Raw genomic sequence first — 18,545 nt, 5'->3', positions numbered from 1 at the left:
TATATATATCCGCGCGTGCTTGTAGCGAGGTGCGCGGCCGGCGCCCGTCAACCCAACCAACCCCTCCGAATCGATCAAAAGTGGAGACACCGCGGAGTTCCCCGCATAGGGAAAAGTGTCAATCTGCGCTAAAAAGGGAAGCCCGAGGATTCAGGAAACGGCACACGCGCGCCGCAGCTGACAATGTGCGGAGGAGAGAAAGTTGTCAGTTTTGTTCACTTCACCGGCTGCTTGCACGCTCGCATCGGCGGCGGCAGCTCCGTTCTTCCATCGGCCCGTGCCTTTTTTGTTTCCTGCTGCACCACCCCGCCGCCGCCGTCTGGCTGACAGACACGTGCGCGCAGGGTCAAAGAAGAAAGGCTAGGCAAATTTGTGAAAATAGGAGGCGGACATCGTCGCTCCTCCTCACCCCTGCAAGCATATCTCGCTGCAGCCGCGGGTTCGCGTGTAGGAAAACGCTGAACCATCACTCGGTGCTGCTGACTGCGGAGGCAGCGGCGCCTGTTTGCGAAACGCTGACTAAACGGTTTTCGACTCCTCTTCCTCCTTCAGATATTTTTTTCCAGCTCGTAGCTCACGCTGCAGGCGAGAAAATACGACCTCGTAGTTACCAGATGGCGCTGGCAGCTTTGGCTCAAAGCTGGGAGACAAATGTGGAGCCGTCGTGCGGCTGCCATCCTCCTCCCAACCGCTGGTTCCTTCTGCAGCACTTTCCTCACGCGCTATTCCACCAAGTATGACTTATTCGAAACGTTTATACTTGCTCGTACAAAAAAGCTACAAATGATCCTTGTCGTATGCTTGCGGGTGTCACGTGAGTTGAAGTGAGCAATTTCAGTCACCGCGCTCGCTTTCCCCGCAACGCCGCGGAATTGGCACTGATAGCGGCCCGATGCCAGTGATGCCATTCAGCCCGGGCAGGTGACAGAGGACTTCACCGTGAGTTGTGGGGGACTGCTGGCGTAAAGCGCACAAACTCCTATGTAGCCGCCGGATTTGGCGGACAGGTACGCATTCGAGAAATGAAGCTGCAACCGTGCTCCCTCCGCAGATGGCAATGCTTCACTGCGCAACACACGACGTGGGAACGCCAGCCTAGAAAAACCAAGCTTACGCCGATCTCCATCCAGTCGGCTTCACAACTATACAAGAGTGCATCGCTGGGAAGACATTTCTCGGGGGAAACATCAATCAAAATTAAAGGCCCTACACCTCTTTCTTCTTTTACTGAAATTTCCCATGCGGTGAATAGAAGACTCCTAGTTGTCGTTCCACACGCCGAGTTTCGTTCCACACGGGTACGAGGACTGGGGTGATTAGACATATACCGCTTCCATGTAAAACTGCCGGCTCGAGCGGCCCCGTTCACTGCCGCGGCCGCTACCCGCATGAGCAGCGCTGCAGGCAAGGCCCACCTAGGCTACGTGCCGTGCATAGAAGCATTTTACTGCGCATTTTCTTGTCGCGCGTTCGGCTGGAAAAAGGGGTGACCCAATTCGTTCTATTGCTCTACTCGATCTCTTTGTTACACCCTTCTCCAGCTGCGCCACGGGGCCGCTAATGTAGCGCAGCCTTAGTTGGAGTTGAATCTAGACTAGAAACCAGAGACGGTATTGCATGCAACAGCCGGTGCGACAGTCTGAGGGCCACCTCCAGCTTTTTTACCAAGCACTTATTCGCACCATGTTGTTCCATCATGCTTATTCCACCATGCTGTTATTCACAGCATGTTTTCAAGATGTATTCAGAACATTTGATTGGGAGCAGGTGGGCGTAAGGGTTAATTGAGAATACTCCAGTAACCTCAGACTCGCTGATGACGTTGCCTTGCAAGGTAACTCGGGGGACGAATTGCAAAGCATGCTTACGGCACTGGACAAGCAGAGTAGAACCGTGGGCCTGAAAATTAATATGCAGAAAACTAAAATAATGATCAATAACCTCGGGACATCACAGCAGTTTGGGATAGGTGGCGAGGCAGTGGAATTGGTAAAAGAATATATAACCATGAGGCAGAGATAATTAGAAGGATAAGAATGGGGTGGAGTGCATACGGCAGATATTCTCAGATAATGACTGGCAGCCTACCATTGTCCCTGAAGGAGAAAGTTCATGGCAGCTGCATATTACCGGCACTCACCTACGGGGCAGAAACTTGGAAGCTCACTAAGAGGGTTCAACTTAAATTGAGGACGACTCAGCGCGCAATGGAACGAAAGATGATAGGTGTAACGTTAAGGGACAAGAAGAGAGCGGAGTGGGTCAAGGAACAAACGCCTGTTAAGGACATATTAGTAGAAATTAAGAATAAGTGGGCGTGGGCAGGGCATGCATTTAATGCGAAAGCAAGATAACCGAGGGTGGATCCCTAGAGTAGGCAAGCGCGGCAGGGGGCGGCAGAAAGTTAGGTGATCAAGAAGTTCGCGGGGATAAATTGGCGCAGTTAGCATAGGATCGGGAAACTTGGGGAGATCCATGGGAGATGCCTTTGCCCTGCACTGGGCGTAGACAGTATGATGATGATGATGATGACGGCGACGACAACGACGATAGTGGTGGTGTGATGATGATGATGACCAAGCACTTTCACGAAGGGCGTCCTTGCGCTCTTGCTTTGTCGAAATGCAAACCATTGCGGTGTAATCTTGTGGGGATACCAGCAAAAATGTCCCTGCAGGCGCGTCGGGAGGGCTCGCGGTGCGTTGACGGACGCGTTGTGGGCTCTACAGAAGGCTCTCTCAACGACCATTTGTCAAGTCATATTGTACAGAAACAGTGCAGCACCGCAAGGGCACAACGTTGGTAACAAAGAACTACCCAGATTTACTCGGGGCATGTTGCCAAACTGCCACCGATTGTAAAACGCAGCGCCCGCTTTTCTGTTACAACATCTGACCACGGTTTTTGCACTACAGGTTGCGTGTTCGTGTGGCGCCAAGATACACGTAACGCCGAGATCAACTGACCGTTGTCTGCGACAGGCTCTGAGCGGCTCTGCTCCACTTGTGACAGCAGCGGCACCTTTGCCGATTATCGAGCGGAAGAGGGCGTCGCCGGTCTAGCCCGAGGGACGACGATAACGGGACCGCGATGGATGTCTTTTGTGCGTGCCGGCGTCCGGGCGCGAGTCAGTGGCCGCGCAGCCAAAACACACGGCTACGCGCTGAAGCATGCCCGGCGCAGACAAGCACCGCCGCTTCTAGGGACGGCCGTGCACTGCATCACGTCATCCAATTAGCACCACGCGCGCGAGTGCCATGCGCGGCGAAAGTCGCGGGCCGACCCCATGGTGCTCGAGAGTCGAGACGCGGCCCGCTCGCATTCCGTCGCCGAGGCAGGGGAAGATTGTGTGCTCGGCGTTCAGAGGTTGCCGCGTTACGGCACCCTCTGGTTGGGAATGATGTCGACAAGCTTCCGGCTCTCTCCGAAATATCATAGATGAAAATGAAAAAAAAAAAAAATGGATCTTCAGTGAACGAGGTCAGAAAAAGCAATTGATGTGGACGAACGTATATTGATATCATGCAACTGAGCGGGTCGGTACAACCAGGATAATGTTGAATGCTTCCAGATGCAACAGCGTATCATACGACGGCACAGTATTAGAGCATATTAGTGCATATACTATTAAAGCCGTGCAATTAGCCTGAAAATTCGCACTTTAACCATCTGCAAAACCTTTTTTTGTTGCATAAAACAAGAATTTTGTGCCCTAAACAAATTCTGGTAATAGCAAACACTCAACCTTCTTGAAAATTTATCATCTAAGCTTTTTGGCCCGAACCTTTACTCGCATAAGTTCATGCAGTTACCAAGCCTCTTCATCCATGATATACTGTCATTGTATCAAAGTTTAACGCAGGAACACCTTTAGAACCAACGCCTATATGCATGCGTTCTTTGGGTGTTACACGGGAGTTAGATCTCTCCAAGCTTGCCGTAACGCTAAGACCTGATGCTGAAGAACTGAGTTGTTTTGCGCTTGCCGAAAGCTAGTTTACACTGTAAAGAAAAAAAAAGGACTCTTCTATGCATTCTTCTCAGCACCACAGGTTACATTAGCGCATTGCAGGAGGTTTCTTATAGTTATCTGACGCATTGTAAATTATGTAGGATTACCGCTCTCACTTGACGTTCTTACAAGCATGAAAACTGGGCCAAAACACTGGAACAGGTGGGCAGATGTCCATGCAGGTCATCAATTACCAATTCGCCCAGTCATGCTTTTACCGTTAAAAACGAAGTTTGCCACTTTCTCGGCACTTTGATGCTGGATGTGAAGAAGCAGTGCTGTATATGGCGGGCTGCTGCAATGCAAAGGGGCAATCGATGTTCATAAGCAAATGTCTGCGCCCACCTTTCATCCACGAGATGGATTTTAACCGCGGAACGGGACCACTCTTGCTCTAATTTTCTAGCCTTGATCTCCTCACCCGAATTGCACTACGGTTGAATTCGAGCGGACGGATAGAAGAGCGTCAAATGTCGCACAGGGGGACCGGCCGTGGTAAGAAAGCCGTTCCCGCTCGACTGAAACCTTGATACGCAAAAACTAAACTTGCACAGTCCCTCTTCAGCTTCACCCGTATTGACGAAAATGAGTTTACTTCAACCGTTCACGGATCGGGCCGAGGCATCCCAAGGGACGAGCCTCGCGCTATGCGCATTAGGTTCTGTCTCTGGAGGCTTCACTGCAATGTCCAAGAGAGCGGGTGCTAGGAGGAGGCCTCCGGCGCCCCCGCGGGCTCTGGCGCCGGCGCCGCAGGGTCCGGCAGGGGCGGCACCTCTCCGGGGAAGACGTTGTCGAGGTACCAGCGGAAGTTGTAGCAGCGCAGGTCCTCGCGCAGCTTCTTGCGCTCGCTCAGGTCTCCCGCGTCCAGCTCCTGGAAGATGGGCTTCCGCTCGTAGAAGATGTGCCGGTACTCGTCCATCCATACCTCGGCGGCGCGCTTCGTGTTGCGCGCGTGGCTGTCCCTCTCGTTGGGGATCGTGTAGGGCCGCTGCGAACGGAATACGTGGCCCACCTGCGGGCAAAGCGGGATTTTTAAATGCCGAAACTCCGATCGCGGGCCCTGCCTCACTAAGAGAATGCGACGGGTTGGTTGGACTGGTAGCATACACTTTACCCCGGTGTCTATCTAGGTATCTTCGTGCCCGGTGTCTTCGAGGCAGTACGTATTGAGCGAGCCTGTCAATACAAGCGACGATTACACGTAGGGTTACCAACCATCCCGGATTTCACGGGACTGTCCCGACTTTTCATACAACGTCCGGAGTCCCACGTCGTCCCTGTCGTGATAGCTTTATATCCCGGATTTGTTCCAGACCGCCCAGTTAAATTTTTTTGCTATCCAAGGCACGCTCAACAAGGCACGTCACGCTCAGGAACACGAAGTTGGCCCGAACTTGTCCAGGCAGAGCTGCAAGTAAAGCTGAACTTCCACCTGAAGTATGACAACTTTTACGAGTACACTCTCCAGCAAGAGAAATTATTGCGAGCACGCTCGTAGCCAGCTGAAGTACCACTTCAAGAGGCCGCAACACTTAAAAAACAATAAATTTGTCTGGAAGTTACCGCGAGAAAGTAAGCTGATTTCGCTGCCTCCATATGTTAGGGTACGCTACCCCCCCCCCCCCCCACCCCCCTCCCGTCTCGACTTCGTTCATTGAAGAGTTGGTAACCGTACTTACACGTGAGGGACACCTGTGAGACAACGGCCGGTGAGGGTGGGTACACGTACATGCGGCAGAGTACAGGTTCGTACGGGAACACGTGAATGGGAGCAAGAGTACAGCTGAGTACAGGTGTGTACAGGTGTGCAAAACACAACTACAAATCAAAGCATGGGTGAGAACGAATGTTTCAAGTGCAGAGAAGCGTAAGAGTTCAACTTTGGGTGAGTGAAACATGGATAAATGTGACTATAATGTGAGTGACCGGTCGATTGTGTCTGCCCTCAGATCGGCGCTTCGCACCATCCAGTTGGCTCGCTCGCACCGCCATGGAGAGACAAGCCGCAGAGTCCTGAACGCAACGAGGAATTGCTCCGACCAGTGAGCAACCTTGCTGATTCACCAGAAGCTTCCTTGGAGGCCGCCTCGGCTGCTCCTGTGGTCGTGTCAGAAGCATGCACCGGGTCTCTCACTGTGGTGACCGGCATCCCCCGACCATACCATCGTCGGCCACCGAACGGCCACACTGCATGCCCTTCGTCGGCTGCGCGCGTCCCTCCCGGGCGAACAGGACATGCCGCACGCGCAGTGCGCATATCAAACAGAAAATCCCAATTTCGAGTGGTTCGAGTGCAAAGGCTGGCATAGCCAATCGCACATCCGCGGTGAAGCTGTCACCGTGCGGCTCTAAGATGTGCTGAGGGTAAATAAGAAATATTCGTTTGGTTAGAAATAGTTATCCTTAATTTCACATCTATTAAAGTGTCGAAAGAAAGCCTCTTATTTCTACATTGTCGCGTAAGTCGCGCAACGAAAGGCGAGCAAGCGTGATCCGAGAGGGCGGGGACTGACCTGCGAGCAGGGCACCACGAGGAGGCGCCCTCCGCACATCCATATGCGGAAGGAGAGCTCGAGGTTCTCGCCGCCCCAGCCGTTCATGCCGGAGTCGTAGCTGCCCATCTGGAAGAAGAAGCGCTTGTCCACGGCGAACAGGCCCCCTGCGATGGTCGGACTGCGCACGGGCTTGGCGGCGTCCATGAAGTCGCGCCAGCCCGGCGGGGGCGCGATCCAGATGAAGTCGCCGTCCCACTGGAAGCTGCCCAGCTGCAGGAACAGCGAGCCCCCACCCTGCGCGGCGACGATGGGGAGCGCTGTTTCGCGGGCGCATAGCGACTGGCTTTAAATTCCCTTCCATTCTAAAGTCGCCATGAAGAGAAAATACAACTTCGTTTAATTTGAAAGAACTAGGATTCAGGATCTCACTCAGCTCCATTGAGCCACAAAAGATGTTTTTTAACGAAAACAAAGCAAGAAGTATTTAAAAACTTTCAAATTTAGCGCCACAGTGACGTGTTGTGAGCAAGAATGACGTCATACGGGCCAACAATAAAACAATTTTCAGTGCGTTAACTGCACGTTAGCATTCAAGTGATGCGGTCAAATGGAACTATAGGCCCCATTACAGGCGTCCAGTCATGTGTCGTCGCGACAGGTCAGTTAGGCGGCCGCCAATCGCACAAACAAGGTTCCGTGACGTCATAGAAACGTTGCGGGAAATTGGCTAGGGGGTCGCGACTGCTTCACACGTTTTCTTTTATATATCCGTTATTTGTTCGAAGATTGCGATGATATTGGTATCATTGTTATCGGGACTAAGCACTCTTTCTAATAAACCCAACTTGTATTTTGTCTTCATGGCTCCTTTAAAGCTCGGCGAAACGGGCGGGGCGTGCCGCGTGGGGCTTCAGCCTCCCATCCCCCCCGACCCAGAAATGTGGACACCGGGGATCAGCAGAGCACTGGTTCGGGTGAGTTGGTGCACGGCGCAGCGCAAGACGAGGGGCAATACAACAAAGAAGACACACGGTGCGCTAACTTGCAACACCAATCGCCCAAAACCCAACCACCACATACATACCAAGAAGCTATCTTGTTATGGTGTTCGCGGTGTTGCCTTAAAACTTATCACTTCATATTTAGCAAATAGAACCCAGTATGTACAGTTAGACAACCCCTCCAAAATTAAATCGGTGAAAATTGGCATTCCTCAAGGAAGTATATTAGGCCCTCTTCTTTTTAACATATACATCAATGACATATTAAATGTAGATTATGACACTAAATACGTTATTTATGCTGATGATACTACTCTGCTATTTAAATCTAACAAAGTGAGGACCCTAATACAAAATTCTAACTCGGTGTTAAAAAGCATCCATGAATGGTGTGTTGAAAATGGCCTTAAAATAAACACAGGCAAAACTAAAGCAGTACTATTTCATGCAATGAACAAAAACATCACAATTGAAGCAGATGTAACTTTGGCATCCTCAGAAATTGAAATCGTGAGTTCAATGAAAACATTAAGCGTTTGGTTTGATGAACATATGACCTGGAGTCATCAGGTACACTGTCTTGCAGGCAAACGTTCCAAAATCGTAGGTACACTTTTTCGCCTTAGGTACCTCTATTGCAAAATCAAATTTCTGATTTACAATGCCTTATTTTTTAGTTCCCTATGTTACTGCAACCTTGTATGGGGTACAACATCAACAACAAACTTGAATTGTCTCTTCCCACTTCAGAAAAAAGCAATTCGAATAATTTGCAAGAAGCCGTACGATTTTCCTACAGAACAGCTTTTCAGTGAGCTCAGGTTATTAAAACTTGTACACTTATTTTTTTATCGTTTGGCATTACTGTACAATAGGGAACAAAAGAATAATCTAAACTATATTTGTAATATAGCTTCTCTGGGGCGTCATAATATCTGTAATAACACACGATCTCCTGATTTCTGGCAAATACCCCAATGAAGAACTAACTATGGAGTACAAATGCTACGTCACACATTACCAACATTGTTAAATTATCTCATTGATCAAAACGTAAATCCTGGATCCCAATCAAACCTACTGGCATTTTACCTTCAGCAGTGATGTATACTTCGTCTGTGATTGTACTTCTTCCTAGGTATTTTTTTGAAATCTTATTTCTCCCACGTTTTTCCTGTTGCTATGTGGTGACAAAGCTGTAAATTTTTTTTAACTAGAATATACTGGTTATTCTTGTTTGTATTTTATTTTTTTGGTGACAAAGATGTCAATTTGTTTTGATTACATTGTACTGGTGATTTCTTGTTTGAATTTTTATTTTTACTTCTCTTTTTCTTTTCTGATTTTTTTTTCTTTTTTTCTCGTCCCGCTGTCTTGCTGCCCTGTGTGTCTACCGGGCTTTTGGGCTGGTCAAGTTGCCTTCGAGCAACTTTTTCCCAAATCGTCCGTCGTACTGTTTTTGTAAGCTTTACGAGTCATTCATTCATTCATTCACATTTAATTTCAATCAACCAGTAGGTAGTCATTATACCTCGAACAATGCAAATAAAACCGTATAAAGTTCAGCACAGTTCACGGATCGATAGAAGTGTCAGAATAAAAGTGCACAGATAAAAACCTTCATAGACAAAATTTATCAGAGGCAGGAGAGAACAAGCCGTAGCGCATTCGCGAAAGAGAAACTATCCGGAAGGAACCAAATTATGGGTTTGAAGTTTAAAAAATCCATCTTTTATGCCCCGAAAAGCCACAGACGTTTTGCAAAGCAAAAATCACCGAAATCAGCGGTGGCTTTCGCTTCCAAAATTTAGCGTGTACGAAAGTGACCGTGCTTGGCCAAAACAACACACTTTTTAAAGAGGGGAAGAGAACAGCCGCACGTTTTGCCGTGTGAAGCAAGGAAGCCCCATTCCGATTCCGAGCTCAGGCGTCTGCCTGATTGCCCCTCGTAAAACTTGCCGCAACGTAGCGGAATCTGATAAATGACACGCTCTGTGCGCGTGACAAATCTGTTTCTGGGCTTTGTCTTGAAAGAGGGATTCGCAGACCATTTGGCCGTTTCCAATCGGCCCGACTTTCCCAGCTTCTCGGGAGCATAAAAAAAGCTATTTTGACGTTGGAGCGGGAAGCTATCTTTCTGAGCTTATGGGACATGCGATGCAGGTACGGGATCGCCGCCACCTGCCTTTTTTCCGTCGGCAGTTGCGCATCAACAGGCTCTTTCATGCGTGGCTTCCAGAGTATGCACTCAGCCACCGATACCGTGATACGCGTTGGGTAACCTGCTTCTGCCAAGCAGACCGTCTGCTTTGCAATGCTTTAGCCCGTTTCGTGCTCGCAAGAGTTCTTCAGAACATTCCTGACGCGCAAGTTCACAATACCGCTTTCAACGAGTTTTGAATGGACAGCAACGACTTATTGGCCCCAAGCTTCTGCAAATGTGATCGGGGTGAAAAGAAAAACAAATGTCAAGGAATCGGATTTTATCCTGGACACGTAGGTCGCACGTTAGTTCGAGGGGTGCTAGTTTTGTTTTTACGGTAGCAAAATTTCGCCAACATCTATTTGGGGCGACATGTAGTTTGTGCACTCCTGCTTCTTCATTTTGACTCCAAAGGTGAAAGCCGAAGTGGCCGACATAACAGCCGTTTCTCGTATGTATATGCACAAGTAATCGAAAGTCGACCCCCACCCAGAACGAATTTAGAACAGAATTGTGTTTAAACAGTATTGTATTTAAAACAGCCACAGTATGTATCCGCACGCAGAGACAATGCAAGAAAGATTAGAGAATACCAATGTCGCATTGATGTGTTCAAACATTCATTTTTTCCTAACACTATTAGTGACTGAAATAACCTCCCAAACGAAGTGTTTCTTGCCACGAATTTTGCTGAGTCTATAGAGCGTGCTGTATAATTTTTTTTCCAGATATTTGCCTTATGTATTGTTGTTCAAACAAGTGTTTCATTGTTATTTGTCTCACACTGACAAATTTATGTACTGTATACTGTTCGAAATAGCCCCCCTACAATGATGCCCTACGAGCGCTGTAGGAACGTGGAATAAATAAATAAATAAATAAATAAATAAATAAATAAATAAATAAATAAATAAATAAATAAATAAATAAATAAATAAATAAACAAACGAAATTCCTGGCTAGGCCACTGCTCGTGGTCTCCGATTTTGCGAAATGCTGGCACGTGAGAGAGGCTCGTGACTGCAACGGCGCCTTCCGTGACACGGTTTCCCAATTTGGCATATGACAGCGTGCCCGCCATATGCAAAGCCCTTTTGTGGGAAATCGCACCTAACAGGCAACCGCTTATGGCGATGATGAAGAAGAGCCAGGCTGAAGAACCTCCGAGCGATGCCGCCATCTTGGAGCGACACCCTCGCTGCAACGCGCAATAGGTAAGATTTTGCGCGACGCAGGGCTAAGAGCGTGCACCATTACGGTTGACACAAAACGGAGGTACGAGAAAGGAACCCCGATAAGCCGCAGCAGGACGCTTTTTGCGTCACCCGGTTCTTGAGGAGATGCGGAAATGCTTGCGTTCTAGGTGAATAGTTCCAGGAGCGGGTACTATAAACGGACCGAAAATAAGAAAACAATGAATGAAGCCAAGGGGACGGCGTCAGCAGCTTGGTGCGAATGGCGTGGGAAAGGCTGCTCCGACGGCTGCAAAGGCCAAGGAAGCGGCGCGTTCTTGTCCCGAGGGGCGACCTCCCACGTACACGCGGATTTAATGCATTCACATTCAAGGGTGTCGGCCCGAAGGGGAAAAGGCAGCCGCCGCGCAGCCCTCGGCGACAGGCTCTCGCATAGCAGCGCGGGAAAAGCGAAAAAAACAGACGGTGCGCGAGCTGAATCATAGCTCGCTGCCCTTTCCCCGCCTTTTTTACGGCGCTCGGCCGCTTCTCGACTCTGCCAAGCCGGGGCCGCCTAACGAACAGAGCGCGAAGGAGTGGGGAATTCAAACACAATAGAGAACGACGATGCCATAGGGGACAGTGCCAAGGCCGCGGCGTATAACTTCGGCGAGAAACTCCGGAAACGGACTGGTGGCTACTTTGTAGACTCGGGTACGAGCACTCGCACGCGTGGAGACACCTGCGCGCGCGCGTGCGAACGAGCACCTGCGGACTCCGAAGGCCGTTCGGCTTCACTACGCACGCCGCCTCCTGAGGCCTGCCTGAGAGCGCGGGCGGAGGCGGCGGGCGACGCCACCGCCGGCGGGACACGTAATCAGGGAGGAGTTTGTTCCACTACCTCGGCAAAGAAATGGGGAGGGGGGAGCGAAGGAGAGCGCGAAGTTTGTCGATCAAGGCTCTTTCATTGATGAAGTGACGGCCCCTTGGCCGCGGTCCAGCTGTTCACACAAGGCAGACCCACTGCAAGGAGCGAAACGCCTCTGGGAGGTTTCCTGGCTCCGTGGTTATTACCATGCATACCTTGCAGCGAGAGAATTTCGTTCGAATGCCTAGCACCCGCAGCTTCCCGCATACTTGGCTGGCGAGAGGCGCCCCAGGAGTCTCACTGTCGTGGAGGAAGCAAGGTGGCCTGCCCGCTCGCATGCGCGCTTTCCTCTTAAAAGGGCGCCGGCGGCCTTTAGCGGCGTTAGCGCATTCTACTCTCCGTGACTCAGCGTGAGAGGATTACACACGCGTGCGTAAACGTCGCGGCCTTGCCGGCACACAAGAAACCAACAAAATGCCCGGCTCAAGGCAGCGCGCGCCACGCTTACCTGTATACCTGTTCTCTAAGTGCGGTTTCGTAACGGATTCTGCTGACGCGGTGCAAAGCAGTCCTTTACATTGCTGCCAGCTGCTGTTGTGCAGGTACCATCTGGGGGTCCGCCGAGGTAACGGTACCAGAATAAAATAACAAAATCAAAACGACCGCACTAAAAAACGCGGCCCCTATCCAAAGAATCGACAAAAACGAGAACTCTCGTTAGAAAACTTACTTCGAGCCGAAAGCATAATGGCTTCCTCTGCGTAATTATCAAAGTCTTCCTTACCGTTCTTCCAATCGCGCCTCTTCGTTTTCGTTTCTTTGTCTTTTGCGCAAATTACTTCGACAGGCGGCAGCAGCAGAGCACGACAAAGTTTCCCCAGAGTCGGAGTTCCCCTTGGCCGGGGTGCAGCTGTTTTACTCACGCGCTATCGCGTTCACCTGTCACGCGACGTGACGCCAGCGCCAAACGCACTATGCTATGCTTGTTCCGCCGCTGAAGACGTGCTGATATAGGGTGATGATTCTGCTTCCGGCCAAATTCGAGTGCAGGCGCAGGGTGCTTCCTGCAGGAGAGGTGAATGCGGCCATGCCTCGCCGCGTAAACAGGTTTCAGAACAAAGCTTTAGCATTGTTACTTGGCAGCAGGACACAGGAAATGAACCATGGAAGATGTGAGCGATGTATTTGCACAATGCACACGATGTGGGCCGTGAGAGCCCGCGCAGCTGGCTCTTCTTCCCCCGGAGATCTCTGTGCCCTTCTCCCGTGACGCATCCTCCTTGCCGAAAGCGACCGGTCCGGTCGAGGCCGTAGGAAATGTACGGATGTGGTGACGATGCGCGATGAGATGAAAAATTGCACGAGTCCTCGCCGCCACGGCTGGTGAGGATGGTTGTGGTGAGCACTGGGCCCGAAACAGCAATGACCACCGATGCAGTGAATCAACGTCCGGAGGTCTCGGAGACGCGCCGGAGGTCTGGGCAGGGGAACGGCGTCGACATCTGTTCAGCTCACGGCAGGTCACGTCGGTTGGTCTCGGCCGGTAATAGGCTGGGGACTGGTGCGCCCATGGCTCACCGGGTCTGGGCCGGGCCGACGTGATACAAGAGCCTTTGAGCGATGTTCAGTAGGCCAGACGAAGCACCGCAGGGGCCAGGGTGGGGATGAACTCCGCAACTTCACCAAAACATTCGTCCTGTCATTCGTCCTGCCGCCACGTAGCAATGTTTACCTCTCCTCCTGGCTTTTAGGCCGCTGCTGCTGCTGTGGTCTCGCTTACACGCACCTTCGGGCTTCTTACACTACGTTTTAACCGCGTACTGGCCAACAGAAGCATCTCCGCTACGCAGCGAAACGCGGTGCAAAGTATGGCTCAAAGACGCGAGGCAAAACAGCGACGCGTGGCGGCCACGAAAGACGACGAGCGTCACGAGCACTATACGCCCAAAAGCTACAAGCGGAACACCTCATGAAGACCGAGCGCCTAACGCAAGGCAGTTATTCCGTTATTGTAAAAAAAATCGCCGACCTGCCGTTAAACTTGGACCCCATGGTTACGATCCTCCTGCATGACGTTTCCGACGACGCGGCAATCTACGTACGTGCACCTTAAAAACATGCAAGTGATGACTCGACGCCACTGTTCAAACACAAGTGCGAAGCTTCGCTTTACGTCTATTCCTACCTATGCGTGGTATCCGCTATTTTCTTTTGGGGGGAGTCCTGTTGGGACGCCCTTTTTGCTCATGGTGCTTTCTTGTTGAGTTCTGCTGATGAATTTCGTTTGCTTCCACTCCGACGCGCCAACCACTGCGCAATAGTTGACTGCGAGATTCGAAGCATCGTGCCTGAAGACTCCCAACGTCATTTACAGGGAAGATGCGGCGTAGTAGCCGACAGAGCGAGCCAGCGTCTTTTCTTCCGATGGTGTTTTGTTTCCCAGGTGACATCATCCTTCCGCATAAGGCGCGCTCCCGCTCCTAGGCCCGCTCGCCGGCGCTCGGCCACTGACGTCACGCCATCCCCACTGAGCGGGTTCTGCTCTGGAGGGTTCGCTAGCTCCTGAAGACGCCTATTCAGACAAACAGAACACTGACGGGCCCTCAGCCTGCTAAGCTTACGTATACGGTATATACTCATGCAGTCTCGGCGCTAATCCTAAATTTATTAGTCACCTCATCTTGCTTTGCTCTGCCATGATCACTCAAACGCTGCTGATTTCTGCGAATGTACTGGAACTTCTCTTACTGCAGTCAGATTGTGTTAGAATTGCAAAAAACCGCGTACTTGTACGTGTATTTCTTTCACATAGACCCCAAGAAACTCTTTGTAGCGTTGCTCGGTATCAAGCAAGTTGGTTCACATTGACGGAAGAATTCAGCTTCGACGTAAAACCCCCGGACTCTGGAAAAGAAAACACGGACACAAAATGCGGACAAGACCACACGTACGTGGAACGGAGACAACGCAAGCATTGTGTCCATGTTTTCTTTCCTACCGTTCATGGTTTTTACGTTCAAACTGAAATTTCCAGCCTTTGTAGCACTATTCAAACAATTAAATGTCATGCTCGCGCTACAACCTCACTTATTCTCGTCCGATTTGAATTGAACCGTAATGCCTCTGTAACAGAGCACCCGTTTCTGTGGCAACTGTCTCGGAAAGACCAATATATATTAAGTTTCCCGTCAAAAGGTGTTGAAAGGTTGTTCTACACACCACGTGAGCGAAGGACTTCTCGTCGATGACAGTAATGACAGGGCTGGCAATGGTCGTGGGGTCGTCGTTGACCACGCTGACGAGCGGCGGGAGCCAGCCGTCGTTGACCTCGCAGTGCGAGTCGAGGAAGACGATCACGTCGCCCTGGGCCGCCTTGGCCCCGGCCAGGCGGGCCCTGATGAGGCCCTCGCGCTGGGCCAGCCGCAGCAGGCGCACGAAGCCCGGCCGGAAGCGGCGCTTGAGGAAGCGGTACAGCTGGCCCTTGACCTCGGGCAGGTCGCTGAAGTCGTCCACGAGAACGATCTCCCGCAGGATGCGCGTGGGGCTCCTGTTCACCACGCTGTAGACGGTGCGCAGCAGGGCCGACAGGATCTCGTTGTAGAAGGTGATCACCACGCTCACCGAGGGCAGGTCCTTGGGGTAGTTCAGCGCCCGGCACTGGCCCGGCCGGCTGTCGGGCAGGGACCGGTTGAGGGGTATCCGATCGCTCACGTACACATTGAAGCCAGCCTTGCTAAACTGACGGTCGGCCAGCACTTTTTCCGTCCCGTAGAGATGCACGCCCTTGCCGTCACGTCCCCAGTCCTGGCGGAACCGGCCCATGAACTCCTCCTCTTCGGCGTCTTCGGGCGGGGGGTTCACCACGCCGTCAATGTCGGCATCCGGCGTCGACAGGGCGTCGTAGTAGGCGACCGCAGTCCCCTCGGTGGTGGGAATCCACTTCCAGGCGTTGTTGGCCGACTTCTTGCCGACGCGCCGCGCGCGGTTGGAGCGATTTCGAGGAGAGGACCGCTCGCGGTGGTTCCACGCGTCCTTCCAGAGAACGAACAGCGTGAAGGCGATCATGAAGGCGATGGAGAACTTGAGTATGAGGCGGGACCGGCGCCTTCGAGAGCACAGAAGAGGCATGTTAACGCTACCCACAAGGGCCACATCAGCTGAACGGGGCGGTTTTGGCGTCTCTGTGTTCGAACGAGTGATGAGAATAGCAATGCGGCCTTCGTCTATACTTTCTAGCACAAAGTAACCAACGAGAAACTTACGCCTACGAGTGCAGGGTCACAAATGACGTGTTTGAGGGAAAGAAGATTTTTTTTCTTGAGCTTCACAAACACATCAATCGTAAGTGTTAAGCGCAGACACGTTTCCTTCTGCAACTGGACCGAAAAACATGGTCAATCCCCTGCCAAAGTACGTTCCAGGAGCGCAGCGTGTTGTGTTTAGTAACTGTTTATTGAAGCTCAAGATGGTGGTTTTTGTGGCCTTTCTAATTCGGAAATCCGCGAGCCGTGGCAACCACTCTTGCACGAGACACAAGGTTGACCTGCGCCTCTGGTCAGCTCGCACTTTAACTTCTCAAGGGAAGGAAAATGGATCGTGTTTTGGTGGTGAGGACAAGTCCATATAGGTTGTACGCAGTGTTGGGGGTTTTACAGGATGGCCATGCTAGGGTACATTGTTGATATGCTACGTAGGATTGTTATGTTGTAGGATGTCTCGGTTTTAGGCAGCGCCAAAAGCGTTCATTGCTGGTGTTGAAAGGAGGATGAGGGGAAACGTAGCAAGGAGAATGTGTCGGTAGTGATAAAGGAGATCTGCATAACGGCTCGCGACTGGGAGGTGGTTGGATTTTGGCGGCCTTTTCTGCGTCCTGCGAATGCCCGGGTTGTGAATTTGCGGAAAGCGGCGAGTGCCGCTTCAGTCCCTGGAAGGTTTGCGTTGCCCGGTCGAGTTTGAGCAGGTACTCATCAGTCGGCGTGAAGGGGTGGTGGGGTGCGAGGGCTATCTTGTAAGCCTTGCGGGCCACAGCGTTGAGTTTTGGATGTTTTTTTTTTTTTAGGTTTCAGGCGAACACGTGGTGTTCCGAAGGCTATGCGGCTGGCCAGGAGGGCTTGAACGATGCGGCACGTGTCTCGTTCCTTTAGCCCGTGGCGCTGGGCGCAGATGCGGCCGATGACGTAAGTCGGCTGTGCAGTTGTTCAGCGTAATTGTGGTAGTATATAGTGCCACCCCCGACCCATAGGTACTAAAAGGGACGCCTACGATTCGGAGGGTATTGGCTTGCGGCACGGGAGCTGTGGCGATTGTAACGGATGGACCCGGCGCAGGTTTTGGGGGTCGGTCGCGTGTTCGAGCCCGGTGTATGAGAAGGGCGGATCTGTTAGAGGCGCAGCTGGGTCGTCGACCACGTAAGTATTCAGGCATATCGTTTATGGCTTGTTGGAGCTTGTTCTGCTGTTGTCCCGAAAAGCTTGTTGTCGTCCATATCGTTAGGTCATCGGCTTAAAAGGCATGGCGGGGATCAAGAATGTTGTAGAGTCTGGATGGTAGCTCAAGGAAAGCGATATTGAAGAGTAGGGGGCGATAACGGATCCTAGGGGAGTTTTTTCACGGGTGTGCAAAAGAAATGCGCGCCAATCCACCCTGTAGAGGTGGCTGGAAAACGAAGATGTAAATGACACCCACAGCGTTAACCCATGCGACGTCACGAATTCACACACGTGGCTTTGCAAAGAGTGAAACCAGAGGCAAAAGAAATGCACTTAACCACACCGTTTATTACTTCAAGAGATGTTCCTTGCTAATGTTAAATCAATGCATGCATGATCCATGAATTGTGGTTGGATGAGCTGTATTGGTGAAGCACATGAGTGGAAAATTTTTTTTATAAAATGAAAGGAAGCTCAAGCCCGGTCTTAGACGATCTCACTTCTCCCTCTCTGCCGCCGCCGACGGAGGGGACAAGATCTGCGCCAGGGACGGAGGAGAAGTGAGATGCCATGCGTTGGTGGGAGCTTCCTTTAAGTTTTACCAACTCCTAGCGCATACGGCCGCTACACGCGCCGTGGGCGGAGCGCGCGGCGGTGACGCTATCACCTGGCATTCCGCGAGATCGCAGGGGTTAAACCCGCAGATGTGTTCGGTGAGTGCACCGTCTGTCTCGCCTGCCACCGCGTGGGCTGGTAGCCCAATCGGTAAGACAACGGGCTTTCACTCCGTTTCTCTAGTCGTTCCAGGTGCTATTCCTGGCGGTGCCAGTTACTTCTTTTATTTGTTCGCTGGAGTTTTCTATTACCAACGGTCACAACAAAACATTTGAATGGGGGGGTGTAGAGTTATAAAGCTTCGCTTTAAAAAGGTCCTGTTGGACGGGTCGGAGGCAGATGGCAGTAGGCTGCATGTGAAAGCGCGAGCATAATTGAAGATCGCCCTGTAGAATTGCTATATGTGCAATGTTGTCAAAGGCACCTTGCCCTCCGACGGTAAGTGTCTGCAGCTGGGTTATCAATTACTTGCTCTTTTAGTTGGAGGAGGACGAATTGTGCCGATTAATGGTTGCGTGAAGTGAACGTGTAGCCCTGTATGCCCTGTCTTGTAGGGATCGTCAAATCGTCGCATATTGTAAAAAAGATAATGCTGAGTAGACTGAAGCAGTGCTGCGCCTTCTTGGATGGTGTATCCCCAGGAATGGTGAGGGGCGTTGAATCCCTCACGCAGAATCAGCGGGTTGCCGTCAGCGATCTGATGGATCCGCAGAGCAGGGCGTCAATTTCATGGAGAGCGGTGCTGCGGAG

At 51.3% G+C, this 18,545-nt stretch overlaps 1 pseudogene across 1 annotated transcript; it reads right to left on the bottom strand.

The window, feature by feature from the left end:
* Positions 1–1,480: 1,480 nt before the first annotated feature.
* LOC144168669 (polypeptide N-acetylgalactosaminyltransferase 11 pseudogene) lies at positions 1,481–15,879 on the bottom strand (annotated as a pseudogene). Its single transcript, XR_013322194.1, has 3 exons — positions 14,971–15,879; positions 6,526–6,801; positions 1,481–5,024 (listed from the first exon to the last, which is right to left on the bottom strand). The product of XR_013322194.1 is annotated as a polypeptide N-acetylgalactosaminyltransferase 11 pseudogene (transcript).
* Positions 15,880–18,545: the final 2,666 nt, after the last annotated feature.

This window comes from Haemaphysalis longicornis, unplaced genomic scaffold (assembly GCF_048455015.1).
Source record: "Haemaphysalis longicornis isolate Haplotype H1 unplaced genomic scaffold, Haemaphysalis longicornis Haplotype H1 scaffold_2, whole genome shotgun sequence".
In the NCBI taxonomy this organism is placed as follows: domain Eukaryota; kingdom Metazoa; phylum Arthropoda; class Arachnida; order Ixodida; family Ixodidae; genus Haemaphysalis; species Haemaphysalis longicornis.
The sequence above is the reverse complement of the archived record's forward strand: the minus strand, read 5'-3'. Positions and strand labels throughout refer to the sequence as shown.